The sequence below is a fragment of the Hevea brasiliensis genome, chromosome 18 (genome assembly GCF_030052815.1).
Source record: "Hevea brasiliensis isolate MT/VB/25A 57/8 chromosome 18, ASM3005281v1, whole genome shotgun sequence".
NCBI lineage: Eukaryota > Viridiplantae > Streptophyta > Magnoliopsida > Malpighiales > Euphorbiaceae > Hevea > Hevea brasiliensis.
The window spans coordinates 31,899,425-31,924,286 of NC_079510.1; the positions used below are offsets into that span (position 1 = coordinate 31,899,425).

General features: G+C 33.3%; 1 pseudogene; it reads right to left on the reverse strand.

Moving 5' to 3' along the window:
* Positions 1–891: 891 nt before the first annotated feature.
* LOC110643092 (uncharacterized) lies at positions 892–24,537 on the reverse strand (annotated as a pseudogene).
* Between the last annotated feature and the right edge of the window lie 325 nt (positions 24,538–24,862).

Genomic DNA, 24,862 nt, shown 5'->3' on the forward strand with positions numbered 1-24,862 from the left:
AATAATAACTACTCTTCTCTAAACGAAATTGAATACAAATTAAGACACTCAAAATAACCCACATAAAATGTTCTAATAATAATAATAATAATAATAATCAACAATTAAATCAAAATATAAACATCTATTAAAATAATCTTAATTTAATAGACATAATTCAATCGAAGAATCAAATCGAGATTAATTTTAATATAAAAATATTTTTAAACGAAGTCTTTAATTAAATTACAATAATAGTAATAAAATAATATTAAAATAATATGAAAATTTATAAAATTTACATTTTTAAAATTCGCATGAAGCACGTTGCTATAAATTTTCATTTCATCCGAAAGCAAGTTGAAAATTCCAAACTTCGCATCGTTCATGTTCACTCAGCTAATCAGCTTGCTGACTCTCTACAAGAACTCCTTTCCATAAACTCTTTCCGAGATAGGGGTTGTTGACACTACTCCTATCTTGCAGGAACATATTAGCACCATATTAAATTCCAATATCAGCCCTTGATTGATATGGTTTGTTTTCCAAATTTTTGCACATATTTCTTTCCTCATTTTATGTATTGTCTTTGATTTCAGTTGACTTACGGTAATAATGTTTACATGGCAAGATTGTATCCAAAAATTATAAGATATGACTCTTGTTTTTATTGTATATAAATGCTAGATCAATGAAATACAAAAAGAAAGCCTTTCCATTAGCCTTTCCATTATACAACTTATAAAAACAAGAACAAAATTCCAATGCAAATTAACTCACAGTAATTGAATCACACTCAAATGTTTGAACTGAAGAAGAATTTATATTTTTAGTGACATGAAACATCAATGCCTAGTTCTTAGATAGACTCTTGGAACTTGAAAGACACATACGCATAAAATAAAATCCTATCTTAACAACTTTGACCACTAAAACAAATATCCAAAATCAAGTAAATCACCAAACAACAGAACAAACTCAAATCATGCTACTAAGATGTAGAGGGACAAGCTTGAATCATTCAACAGATTTGTTGTATAGTAATCCACACAGGTCACACAACAATGAACTTTCAAACCAATAAAATGGAAGTAGATGATGCTGAGGAGTTGCGGTTCTTGTGATGGGGTAGCATCCATGTACTCGAAGCAGTTGCTTGCCTTGCCTTTATAAGCAAGTATTTATAAGTTTCTGACAATGATGAATAAAGGTTAAAATAAGACCCAACAAATATGCCCACTGGCATAAAAGAAAGAGCATATAAACAGATTTTAGTCCAATTTTCCTTGCTGTGAATCATAAAGAAGATTGTTGCTGCAAACGACATCATCATCATGGCCACAGAAAGGAACAAAAATGTGAAGCCTAGCATCAATGTATTAGGAAGGGACCGCTTGAAGTCTTTGAATCTAAATGGTGATGAAAGGATTGAGAGAAAGGTTACGACTGCTGTCAAAGCAAAATTCAAAGAAAGTACGTCTGTGACCGTAAAAACCGCAAATAATGGGTGATTCAAAAGGACAGGAAGGCCATTGCTCTGGTTACCGCCTGGTACTGTGTAGGCTGCAGCAAATGCAACAGTAGCTATCAGAACTGCCACAACGGAGCATCCTTCTGTTGTGCTCTTTAGCCACTCTTTGCTTACACTTCGAAGTTCTGAATTTACAACATTGAAATACTCATCCGCAACAAGCTTCATATTGTTTTGGTGATGCATGTAATGGGATGGAGTTATTTCTTGCACCCTCTGCGCTCACAAAAAAATACTTACAAATTTATAATTATGTGTATGTGTGGAAAAAAGGGAAATTTTTACCTAAATCTGATTTATTATACACTCAAAATATAATCATAATTATGTATTTAATAGGTGGGTCTACCATACTATGAGTTCACCGTAGAATAAATCTAATCAAGAAAAATTGGAAAAATTAATGAGACGCAAACAGGTGGGTCTCATTAATTTTAAATGTGGACCTCAGGTCTTTTTTATCATTTACCCTCTCTAGGCAAGAATTTAAGTCAGCAAAATTCTAAAATTGCACCTCAAACCAAAGTAACTCCTCTTGCAGTAGCAGCGCAGGGCCTTCCACCCTCTCAGATACAAAATCTTTCTTTTTCATTACGACATTGTGCAGTATAGTGTTCCCATTATTGTCAAACTTTCGGACAAGCCTACTCAGGGGCAGTTCCATTTCTTTCACATACTCAAAAATCTTCAATTGTCGATATTTAATTGCTACATGCAATATGTTTCGTCCATCATCATCAACATGCTCAACTGCCTGAGGGTAGGCTCTGAGTATTTCTTTCACAATCTCCACACAACCTGACTCCGTGGCTAAAATCAAAGGAGTTTCTCCAATATTGGCCTTTTGCTCTTGAGTGCCTGCAGAAGACCAATCTGCTTCACCTTCCTTTACCACAGACGAGACATCACCACCACCATATTTATGTATTTTAGGCTTGACCTAACTTATCTCTTTTTACTAAAAACTTGGCAAGCTCCACTGCTAATTTGTATTTTTGGTTATCGCTCCGAATCTTCCTTCGCCAAGCAGGACTGCAGCACCATTTCACTTGAAAAGAAATTAATGAGACAAAGTCAATCAAACTGAAAAATGATCTATAAGTTCGTCAATTTATTACGAGTTGCAGAGATGAAGTGATTAGCGGCCTTACCTAAGTTGATGAATCCATCTTCATGATCGTTTTTAAAAGCTGATGGTTCACATGCAAGAAGTTGAAGTGCAGTCATCCTATCCAGGTCTTTTTCATCAATTAACTGTCTGTACTCATCCGCAATATACCACGCCAACTCTGTTTTTCACATTGATTCAAACGAGCATTTTTTTATATGTTCTACAGCAGAATATTTGTAAAACAAAATGAATAATGCGGACATATATTAACTCACCAAAGTGCTGAGAAATAATAGAAGTGCGAAGAACAGTGGTTTTATCACTACTCTGAAGATAGAATTGCTGACTAACTTGGTCATATTGGGTAATTTTAGAAGCAAGAAACTTTAACATTGCAGTGTTGCCATAGCGGGCTGCTCGAAATAGAGCAGTCTCTCCATTGCGGTTGCGCATACCTAACAATCCAGGCGCTTTCTTTAACAGTTTCTTTGCAATAGGGATCGCGTTGATGTTTGTGGCAGCTTCATGAAGGATAGTGTTTCCAAGAGTGTTTTGGCGGGTCAACTTATCTAGATGATGTTCAGGCAACTCATCTAGCAATTTGAGCACCAAATCTGTGGCTTCTTTGGCGTAGGTAGCCATGTGGAGAACAGTATCGTCATCTACTGTTATTCTATGCAATGCATGATCTGAAACTTTACGGCACAGTTCGAGTGTCTTCTCCTTGTCACCTGCTATTAGAGAGGAGTACAATGCTCCATTAATTCTGTGTTTCGTATCAACATCTTCATTGCTGGAAGACATCATAAGTTGCAGCAGCTAGCTAGAAGTTAAAGAGTAAGAACTGGATTTTTTCCCCTTTATCTATCTATTTTTAGTGGTTGAAAAACAAGATTATTGGAAGACTGCAGATTAAAGAAATGCTATCTTCCACTTCTCCATGATGTTCATGCTCTATCTACTTATATCTGAGCGATGTTGTTCTTTAGAGTGGAATCTTGAACTATATCTTTCAACCAGCTTGTGGTATTTAAAACAAAGAGAAAGAAATAAAGACGAGATGCGGTTGGCCCTTTGAAAGAATAATTAATGGTGGGACTCCATGCTTTATCAAAAACGGGCTGTCGTTGTTGATTGAAACGCGGCCTTCTTTCTTCTATGTGAGAAGCAAATCCTGATCTCTTTCTCTTTCCCAACATGGCGGGAAACAGGACGACCCAGCAATTATCATCTTAATCGTTATTCACGTGGTTGTGATTTTGCTTTATCTCATAGGAAGAATACTGATTCAAATTAAAAATATTGTTTTAACAAAGTTGAACCTGGGAAACATCATTTCTAAAAAAGTAACCTTAATTGCTGTAAATTACTAATTGTTTGTCTGCTAAATGGATTTTTGATCCTAATTGAATGATATGAATTTGCCTTTCTAACTCTAACCGAATGACTATACAACGAGAAATAAAATACCAAATTTCCTAGAGTAAATTTCCTAGAATTTCTTTACTCGTATTTCTATGATATCTTAGTTTTTTAATTATCTCATAGGGAAGAATACTGATTCAAATTAAAGACGGTGCTTCAACAAAGTTGAAGTTGGAAACATCCTTAATATATAAGCCTAACTGATTGTTGTAAATTACTAATTGTTTATCCGCTAAATGTACTTTTGATCCTAATTGAATGATGTGAATGTGCCTTTCTAACTTCTAATTGAATGACTATATAATGAGAAATAAAAGACCCAATTTTTTCTTTACTCGTGTCTCTACAATATCTTAGTTTCTTAATTATCTCATAAGGAAGAATACTGATTCAAATTAAAGATGGTGCTTCAACAAAGTTGAAGTTGGAAAACATCTTTAATAAATAAGCCTTACTGATTATTGTAAATTACTAATTGAATGATGTGAATGTGCCTTCTAACTTCTAACTGAATGACTATACAATGACAAATAAAATACCAAATTTCCTAGAGTTTCTTTACTCGTATTTCTACAATATCTTAGTTTTTTAATTATCTCATAGGGAAGAATACTGATTCAAATTAAAGACGGTGCTTCAACAAAGTTAAAGTTGGAAACATCCTTAATAAATAAGCCTAACTGATTGTTGTAAATTACTAATTGTTTATCCGCTAAATGTACTTTTGATCCTAATTGAATGATGTGAATGTGCCTTTCTAACTTCTAATTGAATGACTGTATAATGAGAAATAAAAGACCCAATTTTCCTAGAGTTTCTTTACTCGTGTCTCTACAATATCTTAGTTTCTTAATTATCTCATAAAGAAGAATACTTATTCAAATTAAAGATGATGCTTCAACAAAGTTGAAGTTGGAAAACATCCTTAATAAATAAGCCTTACTGATTATTGTAAATTACTAATTGAATGATGTCAATGTGCCTTCTAACTTCTAACTGAATGACTATATAATGAGAAATAAAATAACAAATTTCCTAGAGTTTCTTTACTCGTATTTCGACAATATCTTAGTTTTTTAATTATCTCATAGGGAAGAATACTGATTCAAATTAAAGATGGTGCTTCAACAAAGTTGAAGTTGGAAAACATCCTTAATAAATAAGCCTTACTGATTATTGTAAATTACTAATTGAATGATGTGAATGTGCCTTCTAACTTCTAACTGAATGACTATATAATGAGAAATAAAATACCAAATTTCCTAGAGTTTCTTTACTCGTATTTCTACAATATCTTAGTTTTTTAATTATCTCATGGGGAAGAATACTGATTCAAATTAAAGATGGTGCCTCAACAAAGTTGAAGTTGGAAACATCCTTAATAAGTAAGCCTAGTTGATTGTTGTAAATTACTAATTGTTTATCTGCTAAATGAACTTTTGATCCTAATTGAATGATGTGAATGTGCCTTTCTAACTTCTAACTGAATGATTATATAATGAGAAATAAAAGACCCAATTTTCCTAGAGTTTCTTTACTCGTGTCTCTACAATATCTTAGTTTCTTAATTATCTCATAAGAAAGAATACTGATTCAAATTAAAGATGGTGCTAAGTTGGAAAACATCCTTAATAAATAAGCCTTGCTAATTATTGTAAATTACTAATTAAATGATGTGAATGTGCCTTTCTAACTTCTAACTGAATGATTATATAACGAGAAATAAAAAAACTCAAATTTCCCTGGAGTTTCTTTACTCCTGCTTTTACAATATCTCAGTCTCTTAATTATGTCATAGGGAAGAATACTGATTCAAATTAGAGACGGTGCTTCAATAAAGTTAAAGTTGGAAAAGATCCTTAATAAATAAGCCTAGCTTATTGTTGTAAATTACTAATTGTTTATCCGCTAAATGGACTTTTGATCCTAATTGAATGATGTGAATGTGCCTTTCTAACTTCTAACTGAATGACTAAATAATGAGAAATAAAAGACCCAATTTTCCTAGAGTTTCTTTACTCGTGTCTCTACAATATCTTAGTTTCTTAATTATCTCATAAGGAAAAATACTGATTCAAATTAAAGATGGCGCTTCAACAAAGTTGAAGTTGGAAAACATCCTTAATAAATAAGCCTTGTTGATTATTGTAAATTACTAATTGAATGATGTGAATGTGCCTTTCTAACTTCTAACTGAATGACTATATAACGAGAAATAAAAACCTCAAATTTCCCTAGAGTTTCTTTACTCGTGCTTTTACAATGTCTCAATCTCTTAATTATATCATAGGGAAGAATACTAATTCAAATTAGAGACGGTGCTTCAATAAAGTTAAAGTTGGAAAACATCCTTAATAAACAAGCCATGTTGGTTGTTATAAATTACTAACTGTTTGTCTTCTAAATGGACTTTTGATCCTAATTGAATGATGTAAATGTGTCTTTCTAATTTCTAATTGAATGACTATATACGAGATATAAAAGACCCAGTTTCCTTAGAGTTTCTTTACTCGTGCTTCTACAATGTCTCAGTCCCTTAATTATCTCACGTGGAAGAATACTAATTCAAATTAAAGACAGTGCCTTATCAAAGTTAAAGTTGGAAAACATCCTAAATAAATAAGCCATGCTGATATTATTGTAAATTACTAATTGTTTGTCCACTAAATGGACTTTTGATCCTAATTGAATAATGTGAATGTGCCTTTCATACTTCTAACTCAATGACTATATAAAAAGAAATAAAATATTCAATTTTCTTAGAGTTTCTTTACTCGTGCTTATACAATATCTCAGTTTCTTAATAACCTTAGGAGGTGTCTAGTGTAAGTTTAACAAAAAGTAATTATTACCTTATAACTTTTAACCCCTTATTAATGTTGTTTGGATATCTAAAGAGATTAAGTAATTTTTTACCTCATTATTATTTATGCCTTCTTGAGGTTAAATATTAACCTTAGGGGACCTGAGTTAATAATTAACCTTTTAAAGACTAAAACTTATAATAATAACATTTACTCCTTAATTTTTTAACCTCTAACCAAACACATCCTTACATATTGAAAATTAATGTGCATTTGAGAGAAACATGTGAATTGGATACTGAACTTGACCGGTTTTTTAACGGTCTTCTGCGTCACTCAAGTAAAAAAAATAAACTTTGAGAGAGCCATGAGACTTCTTTATGGGGGCCTTACCACGTGAACTACTACAGCTGGTTTATATTCCTCCCAACAATATATATACATAGTACATCAACTATAAAAAAAATTATATTAAATTATTTCTTTTATTATATTAATGTAGACAATCAATAACTTGATTTTAAAAAAATAATAAATAAACAATTAATAATCCCATAACTATTGTAAGAAAATTTTCTTTGTTTTGTCATATTCTATACAATAACAAATATATATAATTTTTTTTAGTTATTATATTATATAATCTTATATATTTCACTAGTATTAATAAATTTATTGTTCAATAAAATTTCAATTTTAAGTATTTTTTTATTACAAATAATTAGATATTATTATTTAAAATTTTAATTAGAATTTTAAATTATTTTCTAAAAATATTTAGATATTAAAATTTAACTAAATTTATTTTAATAATTATTTATAAAATATATAAAAGTATTAATTATAATAAATTATTATTATTAATTTTATAATATTTATTTAATAATATATTGATTCGATCCCGTTTTAGTCTGATTGATTCTACTTTAAACTCTTAATTCTTTGTGTTCACCGGTTCAAAACCTTGTTTATAACTGCTCAGCTTGGTGCTCACAGTTTGAAGTTTCACATTCTTTGGTTGCTTTAACTGCTTTTGAACTACCACATTTTATGCAATGCTCACTACTGCGCTTTCAATTTTATATACAACTGACTCACGCTTTTTAACTCTTGTAAGATAACGGTAACACAACTAACTGATTCTTGAAAGATTTAAAATTTCCTTCAGCTCAAGTGTCTTAACTTTTACTTTTATTTTTTTCCAAGAACTTTTACTTTGCTGCCACTCAAGTCAAAATGACCATGAATCTTGAGCTTTTATGGTTAAATGAGTTATGAACTTTGGTCTTGGATTCGGGTCATGGGCCAAGCTACACATGGTAATTAATTTTAAACCTAGACTCAATTAATTAATTGATATGAGATCCCGAATGGCCAGCTCTTAGATACGTCCAATTTACTCGCTCAAGTGGCTAGTTCTTCAGAATCTTATATCGGATGGGAGTGTGTGTGTGTGTGTGTGTGTGGATTATATAGAAATAAAGACTCTGTTAAAATTGTCATGGTGTTAACAGTGGTTTATTCATGTCACTGATCCGTGTGCGTTCTATCTATCAACCAAAAAAAATTAATTAATTGAGCTCAAACTTTAAAATTAAGAGAAAATTATTATTTTGTCCTTGTATTTTAATGAAAGTAATTATTTAGTTCTTGCATTTTGAAAAATACACTATTTTGATTTCTGTATTTTGCTTCCTTTAAACTATTTGATTTCATAAATGCCTATTAAACTACTATTTAATATCTTTGTTTTAATGAATCTAATTAGTTAGTCTCTATATTTTGAAAATATTGCTATTTAGTTCTCTATTATAGTGAAACTAATTAGTTAACCATGTATTTTGAAAACACAATATTTTGAAAAGTATATTTTCTAGATGAAGATGAAAATTTTATTGCATGAAGGCTAAATTTAATTTTACATTTTTTTAATTATTCAAGTATTTTCATTCAATTTTCCTTGGCATCATTTTTATGTTTTATCTATTGAAAAATAATTTTTCCTAAATTATCGCCTTGATTACTTGAAAATTTTAGAAGATTTGATTAATTTTTTTACGCTTATAACTTATAACAATTTCTATCACAAGATAAAAAAGAAAAAAAAAAAAGAGAAAGAATGAGGGAGAGAAGGGTGTGAATTTAGAGGGGAAAAAATATGGAGAGAGAGATATGGGAGGGTAAGAAACAAATAATGGGGAGACAGTCAGGGCAATTTAGGTTTTAGGAAGCTAAGTACTTCTCTAAGATCAACCTTTGATTTGGTTATCATCAGTTGAGAATCAAAGAAGAAGACATATCCAAGACGGCCTTCCACATGAGATATGGGCATTTTGAATTTTGTGTGATGCTATTTGTAAGGAGCGGAAGCATGAAAAACATAAGTTTATATTATTGAATTCAAAAATTTTTCATCTAGGGTCACATGCATCATGCAAGATTCATTTTTATCTATTTGATTTCAATGATAAACAGCATATTAAAACTCTTTTAATATATTTTTGGATCTACATTTGGCATTTAAGATTTTAGAATTAATAGATTAATTCATTATAATCCTAGATTAGATCAAGAACAAGTGCACTAACCTTTTTGATCACTGCAGTGTGTTTGGCACCTTTGGGATGCGCCTATGACACCAGATGTTGTCCCTCTAGCTTGTCCACACCAAGATCACCAATGGCAGCCCTTGAACAGCTTCTCAAGCCTTTCCAATCAATTAGAAATTCAAGTTTTGCCTTTTCAAGAGATTACAGATGTATACACGACACTAGAAACGATTTCTAGTATTCTTAATTCAAGAGATTGTTGGCAAATCTCTTTGAATTGATGAGAGATGAAGAAGAAGAGAAGGGAGAGGTCTCCAATGTGGCGGCACAAAAAGAAAACCAGCAGCTTGTGTTATTTGTTCTTTCATCCTTACACTTATATAACTAGGTCACCACTTAAAACTCTTGCCACATATGACCTTCTGATTGGTTCTAGGTTTAATTGACACAATCACATTGTGCCAAGTGTCAAACCTATATTTAATCTTGACTTTGATCATCTTACATGATTAAAAGACATTTGGCAAGCTTATGTGTAGTGCCATGTGTCACCATCTCATAGTGCCACATGTCACCCTGTGAAATGACCAAAATACCTCTGTGTCTTAATTTTGAGTTCTTAACCCAAAATAATTGTTTCTTTTCTTCTAATCAATTTATATCAAATAAAAATTAATTAATTAATCTCTATTAATTAATTTCTCATAATTAAATTCATATTTAAACACTTTAAATATAAATTTAACTTATACTATACATCCAATAACCTAGATTTGGTTTCAAGCCATGCTACGGACTTTGCAATCTAATTGCAAACTAAACCTATTTAATTAATCAATTAAACTCTTTAATTAATTAATTAAATCATATTTAATTTGGTGATTACTTGTGTATGTGTGTGACTTACTAGGCTCATCACTAATTGGCAATGAGATATGATATCAACTTTTAATATCATCAGAACTCTTTCTTATCATAAATGATTTCTCTAAATCATTTTTTGCACCTCATAGACTATGGTTAACACCTAGCATAGCATGCCATGGCCACCCAATGAGTAATAAGATTTACCTTAAATGAACCTATAATCATATGTTACCATGCACTAGAATCTCTCTGTTATAAAATCTCAATTCGAGCTGGAGTCATGGTTTATGTCAAACCCCATTTGCTACGAATATTATGTTCTTTTTAATTCCAGTTCTTGATTAAAAATATTTTTCTCATCAGAAACTTTTTTCTGATTAAATCTATCTATCCTGGTCAAGAACTTGAAACATCAAGAACAATTAAATGAACATAGGATTTTATCCCTATTTACTTAGAGGAACAGATTCCATCTTTATTAACACCTACCTCCATATATAACTAGTAGGAGCCAACACATGCCCATATACCCATACACAGTACAAGTATGAAAGCAGTATCAAACTCAAACCACCTATATACAAGATAACTGTGCTATATCAGGTCTAAAGATTATATACACTGATATAATTTATGACAATGCATTGACAAGAGTAAACTCCATGTGCTTGTCATAAGTGTCACTGGTTCGGCCTACTTATCATGTATAAGTGCCTATCATGTTTGTTATATGGCATGAGACTCATCATTCCATCTTATTTACATCTCATATAAATAACTTGGGAACAAACATGATTACAATCTTTCTCGATAAGTCATGTCCTTATTGTGAAGTATCCTCGATTGTGAACCTATTTATGATATTTTGTGCTAGAAATACTATCACTCATATTCTTAACAACTTAAGAATAGAATTTCTAACAAAATATCAATAGACCTTTTCTATTACACATAAATATATTATGTAAACAGAAAAGTGAAAATGCCTTTTATTAATAAAAACATGTAAAAGATACATATTAAATGATATGCTCTAAAGCATACTACTAACAATTTGGACTAACAAATGCCCTTACTGTTTTTATAGATCTAATGAATCGGATCTTCAAGCCTTTCTTATACTGTTTTGTCATTATTTTCATTGATGATATCTTAATCTAGTCGAGGAGTCAAAGGGAAGCATGTCTAGCATTTGAGAATAGTTTTACAGACCCTAAGGAAACACAAACTCTTTACCAAGTTCTCTAAATGTGAATTCTGGCTACGGAGCATAGCTTTTTTAGGTCATGTGGTGACTGAAAGTGGCCTAAAAATAGACCCTAAGAAAGTAAAGGCAGTTGTTAATTGGCCTAGGCCTACTACTATTATAGAGGTCAAGAGCTTCTTAAGAATGATAGGTTATTATAGAAGGTTTGTCTAGAATTTCTCCAATAAAGATGCTCCTTTGTTGAAGTTGACATAAAATAATAGAAAGTTTGAATGGATTGATCAGTGTGAGTAAAGCTTCCATAAGTTAAAGGAATGCTTGATTATAGCCCCATTTCTAGCACTACCAATGGATCAAGAGAAATTTACTATCTTCTATAATGCTTCTAGGGTTGGTTTGGGTTATTTTTAATGCAAAAAAGTAGTGATAGCCTATGCTTCTTGACAATTAACGGAGCATGAGATTAATTACCCTACCTATGATCTAGAAATGGTTATAGTGATCTTTATTCTCAAAATATGGAGGCCTTATCTGTATTGAGTTTAGTATGAAATTTCCATTTACCATAAAAGCATGTAATACATCCTTACTCAAAGAGAGCTACACTTGAGACAAAGAAGATGGGTAGAATTGTTAAATAATTATGACTGCACCATTCAATACCACCTTAGAAAGGCCAATATAGTGGTCAATGCACTTAGTTGCAAGTCATATAGGTGCCTATCATACGTAACAGTAATGAAATGACTTGTGGTGAAGGAAAATGAAAGAAGGAATGGAGTTCCATATAGTTGAAGCCATACTAGCATAATGAAGGTTACCCTAGTGCTGGTGGATTAAATAGCAAAAAATATCACAAAAATCAGAAACTGTTGAAGGTAGCATCAATAGTACATTGGGGTCAAGCTACAAACTTTAAGTTTGACAGCCGAGAAATCCTCATATTCAAAGAGAGAATGTGTGTTTCAAAAGTAGTTGACTTAAAGAAGGCAATTTTGAAAGAAGCTCATGGTACTCCTTATAATGTACACCCAGGAGCTACAAAGATGTATCAGGATCTAAAGAAGAATTACTAGTGGGATGGAATGAAGGTAGACATTACATGGTTTGTATCTCAATGTAAAACATGTTAATGGGTGAAGTTAAAGCATCAAAAACCAGCTGAAATGTTTAACCCTTTACCCATTCCTGAATGGAAGTTGGATAATATTGTTATGGATTTTGTAGTTGCACTTCTAGTGGCCGCCAACAGACATTACTCTATATGGGTAATTATAGGCCATCTAACCAAGTTAGCTCACTTCATTCTAGTAAGAACAAACTACTCAGTAGATAAACTAGTTCAGGTGTATGTATACGAGATAGTAAGGCTACATGGAGCTCTAAGGTTAATTGTATCAGATTAAGACCTCAGTTCATCTCTTAGTTTTGATGGAGTTTGCAAAATGTAAGGGCACTTGGCTAGAGTTAGTACAACTTTTCACTGCTAGATAGATGGACAAACTGAACGTACCATACATACTTTGAAAGATATATTAAGAATGTGTGTACTCAAATTCAGTGGATCATGGAAAAGCTATCTACCATTGGTAAAGTTCATCTATAACACCAACTATCACTCTAGCATAGGCATGGCACCTTTTAAAGCCTTGTATGGTTGGAAATGCAAATCCTCTATATGTTGGGAAGAAACAAGCAAAAAATCTCTGGCTGGAACAAACTTGGTGAGATAAACTAATACAGTTATGACTCTCATAAATGCCATAATCAAAATAACTACAAGTCGTTAAAAGAGTTACTCTAATCAAAGAAGAAGAGAGATGAATTTCCAGGAAAGGTATAAAGTGTTACTTAAGTTATCTCTAATAAAAAGTGTGATTCACTTTGGTAATAAAAGGAAACCAGGTCCAAGGTTCATTGGAGCATATAGAATATTAAAGAAATTCGGCAACGTGTCTTACAAACTAAAATTGCTTACAGAGATGGATAAGATCCACTCAATGTTTCATATGTCCATGCTAAGGAAGTTCATGTCTGATCAGAATAAGATCTTGGCGAAGCAAGTAGTGCAAATAGCAGATGACCTCACTTATAAGAAGCAACCCCTCTATATCCTAGATACACGTATAAGGAAACTGAGGAACAAGGAGATCGTTATGGTTAAGGTGCTTTAGAATCATCATAATATTAAAAAATGCACATGGGAGACCAGATACTCCATGATGTAGCAATACCCTCTGTTACTCTAGGTTCATTATGTTATTTTAAGTTTTGTTTAACATTCAGAGATGAATGTACTAAAAAAGGGGGAGATTGTAATATTCTCCACTCGAGGTGATCAAAGCACATGATTGGAGTTAGGATATGTGTCAAAAGAAGTGAGAGAAGCAAGACTAATAACAAAAGTGAAAAGGAGAAGGTTAAGGGAGAAGTTGCTAAGACATTGACCACCAAAATTCCTTTTTATATAAAAGAAAAGAGAAGGGGAGGAGGGGAACCCCAACTTGTCTTATTTTCCCTTACCAGCCCCCTAATACTCGACCATTCTATCCTAAAACAACCTCCTCCTCTCTTTTTTCTCTCCCATTCTCTCCCAAAGGCTTCTTTAAGCCTTATTAAGTGCAAGAAACATTCCTCTCTCTCCATTCTCCAATTTGAGTTCAAGGAAGAGCTAGAGGGAGATTATTGTTCCAAGCTAACCTTAAGAGTTTAAGTAAGTGGTTATGATCTCTATACTCTTTTCTACTTTCTTAAATGTATTATGTAAGTGTAGAGGGATATAAAAGAGTTTTAGTTAAAAAGTGATAAAAGTTAGGGTTTAAAGTAAATTGTTAGGAAAACCCTAAATCTAAGATTAATAAAGTTTAATTAAGTTATTTTATGAACATAGAAGTATGTATTAGTTAAAGAAAGTGAATGGAACTTGATTTGGGTGTTGAGTTTGTAAAATGGCATAAAACCTAAGTTAGAAACACTGACTATGAAACCCAGCTTTGGAGATTGAAGTTTGTATGAATAGTCATGCGTAGAGGAACATATACAATGCATGGGAACTTCAGTCACCGAATATGTGTAACACCCCTATGTTCGGTAGTGCGTTCTACTGTTCCGGTGACAGTGTCTGTCCAGACAGCTAGGATGCTTGGAATTATATTTAAATATTATTGTGGAGATATAAGGTAGTGAAATACAATAGAGGAAAGTATAAGAAAAACAAAGGAAAAATAATAGCAATGAAATGAATCTAAGTTAAACGAGCCAGCACCGCAGTGATGGGTTACCGCACGGGGAAGTTACGGTGCAGGCAATAGTCGACCCCTGGACTGTAGGGAACTCTCGGAATTTAATTTTGAGACATAATTAAAGACTTATTGAAGTATAAATCTCATTAGAAATATCCAAGAAAAATTAATTAATTAGTATAAAGAAAAACGAGAAATCGAGAAAACGACAAAACTCGGTGTTATCAAAAAATTAGGAATGCAACCCGAATAGGGGCATTGTGGTCATTTGATATCCCGAGTTGCCTTTTGACCTAAATGTCCATTAAAAATAAATGATATTACACTTAGAAAATGTTATGAAAAAATAAAATGGTGGTACATAATTTAAATAGAAAAAGAAATGAGGTAAAAAGTAGAAATTGTGAAACTTTAGATTAATTAATCTTAACCACACTTAGTGCTCCACTAAGTGAAGTTAGTGGACATTAAAATATCACAAATGGGACAGCATAAGTCATCTTCAACCTCCAGAATTTGCACCAGCCGAAGCTCTCCCATGAAAGTTTCCATGGCCAAAGTGAAAACACCTCCATGCACCATGATTTAGCCATAAAAACCTTAAGCTCCCTTCATTAAACTTGACCTCCATACCTTGGGCAGCATACTAGGAGCAAGAAAGTTAAGTTTTGGTGAGGTTTTGAAGAACTTCAAAAGTGGTGAGTGAGTGTTTTCAATTCTTGTTTCATTAAAAGTGTAACCAAGGTTGTAGGTAGTTGATTTATGGAAGAATTTTTTAAGTTTGATGTTTTAATGGAGATGTACATTTTGGCAGCCATGGAAATTCTGTATATGTAGCTTGTTTTTACTTGTTTATGGTTGTCTAAGATGTTGTTATTGATGGCAGCATGGATATATGTATAATGGTGTGAATTGGGACATGTAAATGAGGTATGTCATATGGTTAATTATTGTAATTGGACTTGGAAAAATTCTGAGTTATAATGTGTTTGTTGAGAGTGGTTACAAGCTGCCAAAATGACCAAAAATGTGAAGTAAAGTGTGTTAATGTTATGGTACAAACCAGAATTGGCATGGAAGAATTAATTTGGTAAGTGTTGGATGTGTAATTGGTAAGGATAAACAATGTGTAATAGGGCAGTGTACATTTTAGCTTAGAACCTTAAGTGTGTGACTTCAATTGGTATAAGACCAATTGGAGGTGAAACTAGGCATAAAATGTGCCAAATTTCATAAAGGAAGCTCACCAAAATTCTGCCTAGAAGGTGACTTGAAAAATGACCAAATCCAGATTAGTGACTTGAAAGCCTGAAAATTGACCATTTGGGCAGCAGATAGTGTTTTGACCATAACTTACTCAAAACAGGTCCAAATGACCTAAAATTTTTACCATGAATAGTTTAGACATAGATCTACAATTATTATGAAGACACCAAAGCCAAGAAATGGCCAGAACCAAGCCAAATAGCTTCCACAAATTCAGGTACCAAAACTGGCCGAACCAAAAGTGACCTAAAAATGACCTAAGCCTACCATTTTAGTGCATTCTGTCCAGCATTGGTAAATTGACCATATCTTGGTTTACATAACTCAGAATGACCTGAAATTTTTCCTCACGTGCAATAAGACATAGACCTACAAGTTTGTAGATTGGACCGAAACCCAAAAACCGAGGGAACTAGGTCATCTGGCTAGGTCAAAATAGTGTACCGAAATCTGGTAAATTGTAATAAAATGCAATACACTTGAAAATGAATTTGGTATCAAAATAGTGTACCGAAATCCAGTAAATTGCAATAAAATGCAATACACTTGAAAATGAATTTGGTAATATATATCAACACAAGGGGCTATAAAATGTGACATATTGGTAACATTAGAATTGACTCACTTATAGTGCATCAAGGGTCAACATTATAAGTTGACTAATGAAATGAATTGAAGGGAATAGTACCAAGAAAATTTAGATATTGGATTTTATGGTTGGAAATAAATTTATTGAGTACTGAAAACCTTAAATTGTGTATTTCAGTTGAAAAGGATATTGAAAAGCATAAGGAACATTGAGTCAAGGCCTAGGAGCGACTCAAATCAGGTTTGTGCACAACTAGTTTTTAATTGATTTTACTCTAAAAATTTCATATGATTAAATGACGTTATTTTCCTTATGAACTATGTTTATCAAGTATTGGATTTAATTCAATGATTATTGAAATTGTTATAGTATATATGAATTTAGCTTTGTGAAATGGTATTTCCACAAGTATTAAGCATTGTTGTGAATTGAATAAATTATGTTTTGGAAAATTGTGATAGAACATGTTTTGAATTGTGATGGGCAATTTGCATGGAAAAATACAAATTTATGATTTGAATTGTGATGAGCATAAAAATTATTGGATATTGGAATTGACTTTGAATCAAATTGTATTGTGATTTATGCTCACTAAAAGGATTGTAATATTGTTTTATATCTCACTATAGATGCTTGACTAGGTTATTACCCGTCTCTCTCATTTGTTGAGAAGACAATGGAGTTAGTTGTGTTTTGATTACCATGGTACGTGCACGGCTTAGATTCTCCTCTTATTAGAGGTTAGATCTAAGTTTTTTATGTTATGGCCCTTTCGGAAGATTCATTATTGTGGTGTGTACTGTGCACGATGATTCAACCTCCCCGACCAAAGGGAGTTAGAATCCGATTTGACCTCCCCGACCATAGGGAGTTAGAATCACTCCGAAGATGGCCCTTTCAAATTAGTCTTGCATAGTTAGTGAGATAAAGAATGGCTTTTGAGATAAAGAATGATTTTGAATAGTAAAGAATTGTGATTTCAATTATGATTTATGTATAATTGATTTTGTTGGAATTACCTTAAACGTTTGGTTGTGATTTGATAAATTGAACTTCGTGTTCAAAGTCATTTCATACAAATGATTTATATTATTGGCAATGAATATTTTGAGTTTTGGAATTTGATGAGTATTTAGATTTCTAAATTTTTTGCTGTAAATTTTGTCAATGTATATTGTACTATGTTTTAAATTATAGTTGTGCACCACTGAGTTCACCACTCAGCGATAGCTTTATATGCTGTCGCAGGTGAAAAGAGCATAGAGCAATTGAGTAAGCTTCTTTGAAAAGATATTCAGATCAGCTCCAGGTATACCCATGTACACAGGTTTTGATGTATGCATGTAATAATATGTATGTAAATTATTTGAGCAGTTGTTTAAAAACTCTTGTAAAATATTTTGGTATGTAATTAAATGTAAATTATTGTAAATGAAAATTTGAGATTTCATTTACATGAATAGTCTTGTAATGTTAATGTTGAGTCTTGTAATCAATGAAATGTTCTTTATGATGAGATTGGTTTGAAAGTGAATTGATTTGATTATTGAGATTTGAATTGTGAGTTGAAATGAAGTTATTGGAGTTGTATTTGAGAAAACATGTTGGGAATGTTTTCATTTTCAGGTTTGAAGAACTGTTTTCTCAAAATACAGCCGGCACTTTGCTGAAATTTTGAAAAATTTTTATAACACCAGATTTTAAGTGATGATTTAAATTTCATGAAAATTGTTTTAAAATCCCTTGTAGTATATCTAATGTGTTATCGATTGGCGAAGTATGGTAATTCATTAGGTGTACTACGAGATCATGTTACATCTTACGGAGGAGTAGAGTGTGACAATATGTGTTTGGTGGCTAAACTTCCTACAACTTAGAAAATTTATGTTTTTCATATTCTTTTTATTTTATTATTGTATATTAATGGAAGCCTTATCATATTTTATTGACATAGAGGTAAGGCATCAAGAGAGTGACCCATAGAGATAGTATTATAAGGGGAATATAAGTATATGGAATTGAGAGTAAGTATTGCAAGGTGATTAGAAACTACTAAAAGTTTTCTTTAAAGAAACTCCTTTTGAAATATACGTGCATCCATGCATCACTAATTATTTTACTAGATAATTGCATGTTAGGACAATCATATAAACTATATACATACTTTGTATCATGAAGTTGTGCATAATTACTGATATGTATTGGTAGTTAATGAATGACCCATTGGTTCCCAATCATGGATGATAGCTAAGATTAAAGGAATTGATATGTCAATGATATTATGAATGAAATAAATGAAAGAGCTCCTTACTATAAAATGTTAAAACGGATGTTAGGTAAAGCAATTCTGCCTCCGATGTAATAACCAAAAAAAAAAAAAAGGGACTGGCATGTAGCAGTGGGCTACACCCACTGTTAGCTGCTACTGCAGCCAATAAAAAAAAAAAATTCTCTCTCTCTCTCTTTCTCCCCCACTTTCTTCCTCTCCCTCCCATCACTCTCTTTTCTCTCCCTTCCTTTTGCAGCTGCAGGCGACCACCACCTACCACCACTGCCAGCGAGGATTCCCCCACCACCCCACGATGCCGGCGCACCACCAGCTAGCCGAAGAACACCAGAAGCGGCGGTAAGTGATGGAGGAGAGAGAAAAACGTGCCCACAGGACAGCCAACTTCCAGGCGCGATTCCGGCTTCATCTGAAGTCCGATCGAGACGATTCAGGTGGCGTTGGAAAGCTTGTTTTGAGAGCTTTCTTTTGATACCCATTTTACAACATTTGGTGGTTAGATGAGTGAGATATGGAGGAGAGAAGTTTTGGGTTTTTCAAGTTTTTTTGTCAGATCTAAGACGATCCGACCGTTGGATTGATGATTCGAGACCACCTACGGACTGAGGAAGAGGAGAGGAACATTATGGTATGATCAGATCTGGCAGATGTCGCCAGCGACCAGTGACCGGCCACTGTGTACGGTGGTTCCAGCAGTAGCTCCAGCAAGCTTTGGGGATGATTCCACTTTCAGAGGCTTCCTCAAAAACTTTTGGTATTTTTGAGACATAGATAAGCTTTGGATAAGATTATTTTCATTATTTCTCAATCTATAGTGCTTAAATACAGTGTTTCTTAAACAGGAAAAATTGAAAAAAATTTCTAAGGAAAATATATGATGCAAGTAAAATTATTTGGAGATATTCTATGGTGTTTGTTGAATTTTTGAGTAATTATAGAATATTTTTGAAAAATATAGATGGATTTTAGTTAGATTTTTAGCATATGGGCATATAAGATTATCTAGAATTATGATATTTAAATTTTATATGATTAGTTGAAGCTTGAGAATAGAAGTTTAAATATGTATTATTATTCTCTAAATTTGTAATTTAGCATTCCGCATGTACTAGCACTAGCATTAATCTTGTTAGGGACTGTATGAATATAAGTTTTTGTATTAATAAATGAAAATTTTTTTTATGATTTTTAAATAGTTTGTAAATGATGAGCTGGGCTCCCCCTTAATTTGAGTTTCTGATAATTATTGGGTTAAGTTAGCCCGAAATAAAATTATAATAGTTTAATTTAAATTATTTTATATGCATGTTGGGCCTAAATTGTGGGCTTGGTCATTTGTTTGGGAATAGTAAGGCTTACTATGGGCCTCGGGGGCTTTATGCCAGCCCAGGTCCTAGTGCCGGTCTGGCCCATGGGATCAGGTCGTGACAGAGTGGTATCAGAACTTAAGCTTTAGGTTCATGGGAAAGTTTATACCTAGAGTTGTCGCATGCAGAGTGTAGGATTCTGTTTCGTCTTCTTTTGTAATTCCTTGCTTCTAGATTCTGCGTTATTCCTCGGTTAGTATAAGAGTGTTTTAGTTTAGCATCTCAGTTTTGTGAAGTACATGGTGATGTGAAATAGATTTAGCAAACATGTTGAGGTCTACCATGAAAATACATACTCCAAGAAATACTATATTTTTATCAGTATGGGTTTAAATGGTGTGCCTATCTGGTGCAAGGCACGAGTACATAAAAGTGAGTCTTGAAAGTACAGTTGCCCTAGATAAGGGTGAGGATACCACTGCTGGCAGTCGTCAGTGGATGACCCAGTCAGAGTAAGTTTATGATATCAGTAGATTCAAGAGTGATAAGAGATTGAGAGACCTAGTCTGTCAGGACGTATCGTAGTAACTATACAATGTTCTTGATGTCTACTCTGTAAGCTGCAGATTACAGTACCGACATGAGATTATTGTGTAAAGCTGCATGCATCCCCGTGGTGCTCCATAATGAGGGTGTTGCAGATAGTCTCTATTTTGGTACAGTTATGCCAGAACAGGGTTCTATTACTGCAAAAGAGTTTGGAAATCCTAGGTAGAGATTTAAAACTCTAGAGCTAGAATATTGAAGGGTCACAGTTGTAAGGTAGCTAGAGTCAGTGACTCGGTTAACCTAACATGAGCTGGAGTTACATCAGGAGTTGCCATCAGACTAGAGGTTTCAGTTTAGTTGCAAAGTAAAGGTGACACCTATAGGATGAGACCATCTAGTCTTCGGTATGGGATTTTAGATAGTTTTTGCAGTACGATGGATGTTTTGCCTAGATTGTAGTGAGAATAGTATCTCCTTTGCATGGTAACAAGGTGTAGAATATGACTTTGCTCCTAAAAGGAGACAAGATGCTATGAATGATGTTTATAGCCTGTGAAGTAACATTTTAAGAATTTACAGTATGATAAGAGAGCGGGTGGCTTGGCACGGTTGAGACAAAGTGGCAGATGCAATACCTTGGCGGCAGTCAATTGTTATGTAAGGAATGATCTTATCCTTTCAAGAGAGACAGAATGTTACTACTATTGATGGTGACCTACAAAATAGTGTCCCAAATGGGACTGTAGAGTGAGGTAGAGAGCTGTTAGCTCAAGTGTTCTGAAAAGGATACGAGTTCCATTATTGGAATCATAAGTGATAAGATCAAGATGTGCATAAGCCTTTGAATCAAATAACGGGTTTAGATACCTAGTATTTTAAGTTTTGGCTAATTAAGTGGATATGGGAAATTAGAATTGCTATAGATCCCCTCCTTGAGGTAGTAGGGGGTAGTATGTAGTCCAAAGGGATAGGACCAGAGATCAAGTAGGCAATGTATGACTGCTATTCCCTGAGTTCATCCTAGCTTCTTATTGCTCAAGATAAAAGTATACTTCAAATAAAGGAAAAGAAAAGGACAGAAGTTAGCATCGATAAATCATAAAATGTGTGTGTGTGTGTATATATATATATATATATATATATATATAAAGGGTGTAGAAGGAGAAGAATAAAATAGTCAAAGTTTGATTTTAGGTAAGAGAAAAAGAGTCAGCTAAAGAACAAATTGAAAAGCCCAGATCAACATAAGATTAGGAAGATTAAAGTTAAGATACAGAGGAGGCAAATGTGGTTCTATAGAAGGTAAATAAGGTAAACAGAAGGAAAAAGATATGGAGAGCTTAGAAAGGGATAACATGAGGGAGAACGTTTATCATGGTATAGGATCCAGAAGTGTAGAACTCAGTGCAGGTCATAATTGATGCAGTGTTAGGAGCTTGAACCTAGAGCTTAGAGTTGTAGAATCTGGATTAGACCTTATCTACTTTCTGTCCCCAAGTTAGAATAAGGAGGCGATGACATAAGAACCCTTTTGGTTGTTGACAATATGAGGGAAGTTAGGTGAGGTGTGCAACCAAAGTAGGTAGTGGCTATAGAGTGTGTTGTGGTAACTTGAATTGCCTTATAAAACAAAGAAGCAAAGTCAGTAGGAGTAAGCTAAATAAAAGTCAACATAAGGGATTTAAATATGCAAGATGAGGGAAAAGAATGAGGGATAATGTCACAGAGGCTTGATGTTAAAATTTAGAATGGTGAGACCTAGAGTCTATAATTGGAGTTGGAAAGATATTTTCAGTGTGACTGATAGGGTAATTATGTAAAAAAAAAAAGAAAAAAAAGAGTAATAATAATAAATAAATAATAGTATGATAATATGTAGCAGAATGCTAGTAAAGGTCAGAATAGGACAAGATAAGTATAGGTGTAATTATAAGTTATTAAGAAGCACATGGATTAGAGGAGTGATTGTTAGTAAGATTGGAGTATATTTGAAAGAATCTATCTATTAGTGTTTTATCTTCCAAAATATAACTAGGTATAATGAGCATTAGACAAATAATAATAAGTATAAAGGACAAATGGGGAATAAAAGAGCATGAAGTATCTTGTCTAGAATTATGGTACAACACCCATTTCTCACTACTATGATAGTTCAGGTGGAAATTATAGATTCAAAAATACTTATCTAATAAGAGAAATTTTTTACAAGGGTAGTAGAAAATAATAATATTCTGATGGTCAAGTTGGAAAAGAAGATACAAGGAGAATTTCCTGTAGTCAATTACAAGTGTTAGACAATGTGAAGGATGTGCTACTAGAAGCCAATCGTAAGGTTAGAATTCTAAACATAACGGAACTAGTAATTAAAAGTAAATATATAAATAAATAATAAGAGGGTTAGAGTTGATGATGGGATGGGCATCCTCAAAAGAAAAAGGTATACGGATGAGAGAGGACAAAGGTTAAACAGTAAGTACAGTAGATTTGAAGGATGTCAACAATAATAGAAATAAGGAAAGGAAATGGATAAGATCCTAAGGACAGGAGAAAAGCTCGGTAGAGCTAGTTATAATGATGAGGATAAGAAGGAATAGATATGCTAGGAACACACTAAGAGATGTTTAAAATAAGTTATTATGAGATGATAGATTAAAGGAGTAGTGGAGTCTCGATCTAAGTGCCAATATATCAAAAGTAGGCCACATACTAAAAAGCTTTAGGAAGAAGTCAAGATATTTCCATTCTAGAGAAGAAGTGAGAAACGATAAAGTCGTATTAACTGGGTTGTCAGGGAATACAAATACATTTGTACTATAAGGAAAGAGACCCAGTTTACTCTCCAATATTGATAAACGGAGTAGAGTACGCTTAACACTTGGATGGAACTCTACCTGATTAGTTACATAAGATGAACAGAAATTGGTCTAAATACCTCAGTAATAACACAAATAAATTGGAAAATTGAAGTATCAAGAAAGTGAGAAGATACACTGGTACTAACCATTGAAGTCAAAGGACAAGTAAAGATTTCAAATAAGATGTCTATGATAGTTGCTACAGGAAAGCATTCCATAGGATACTATAGGATAAGGAACATAAGTCACATCTTTGGGGAGTAGAGATTATTGAAATATAAAAAAAAAAAAAACATATATAATAATAATAATAATAATAATAATAATAATAATAATAATAATAATAATAATAATAATAATAATAATATATATATATATATCAATGAATAACTAAGAAGTAAGAGCCCCTCTAGGAAGAAATGATGACAGTTAGGACACTATAGTAGAACCAGAGAGCAGTGGAATGTGATCTATAGTGTACAAAGAATTTGAAGAACAAAGTGTTTTAACCATCTTTGCTTAGCTGAAGGAGTAAATGCTCGCATCTATCCTAATAACCCTTTTTCTTTATCCCCTATTATTTGTTCAAAAATTCAGGGACGAATTTTTGAACAAGGGGGGAAGATTGTAATAACTTAAAAAAAAAAAATTAAATTGACAGTGGAGTGTAACAATGGGCTACACCCACTGTCAGCTGCTACTGCAGCCAATAAAAAAAAAAATTCTCTCTCTCTCTTTCTCCCCCACTTTCTTCCTCTCCCTCCCTTCACTCTCTTTTCTCTCCCTTCCTTTTGCAGCTGCCGGTGACCACCACCCACCACCACTGCCTGCGAGGATTCCCCCACCACCCCACGATGCCGACGCACCACCAGCTAGCCAAAGAAGCACCAGAAGCGGCGGTAAGTGATGGAGAAGAGAGAAAAACACGTGAGCAGGACAGCCAACTTTCAAGCGCAATTTCGGCTTCATCCGACGTCCGATCGAGGCGATTCAGGTGGCGTTGGAAAGCTTGTTCCGAGAGCTTTCTTTTGATACCCATTTTGCAACATTTGATGGTCGGATGAGTGAGAAATGAAGGAGAGAAGTTTTGGATTTTTCGAGCTTTTTAGTCAGATCTAGGAAGATCCAATCGTTGAATTGACGATCTAAGACCACCTATAGACTGAGGAAGATGAGAGGAACATTATGGTATGATCAGATCCAACAGATGTCACCGGCGACCAATGGCCGGCCACCGTGAGCGATGGTTCCGGCGGTGGCTCCGGCAAGCATTAGGGATGATTCAACTTTCTGA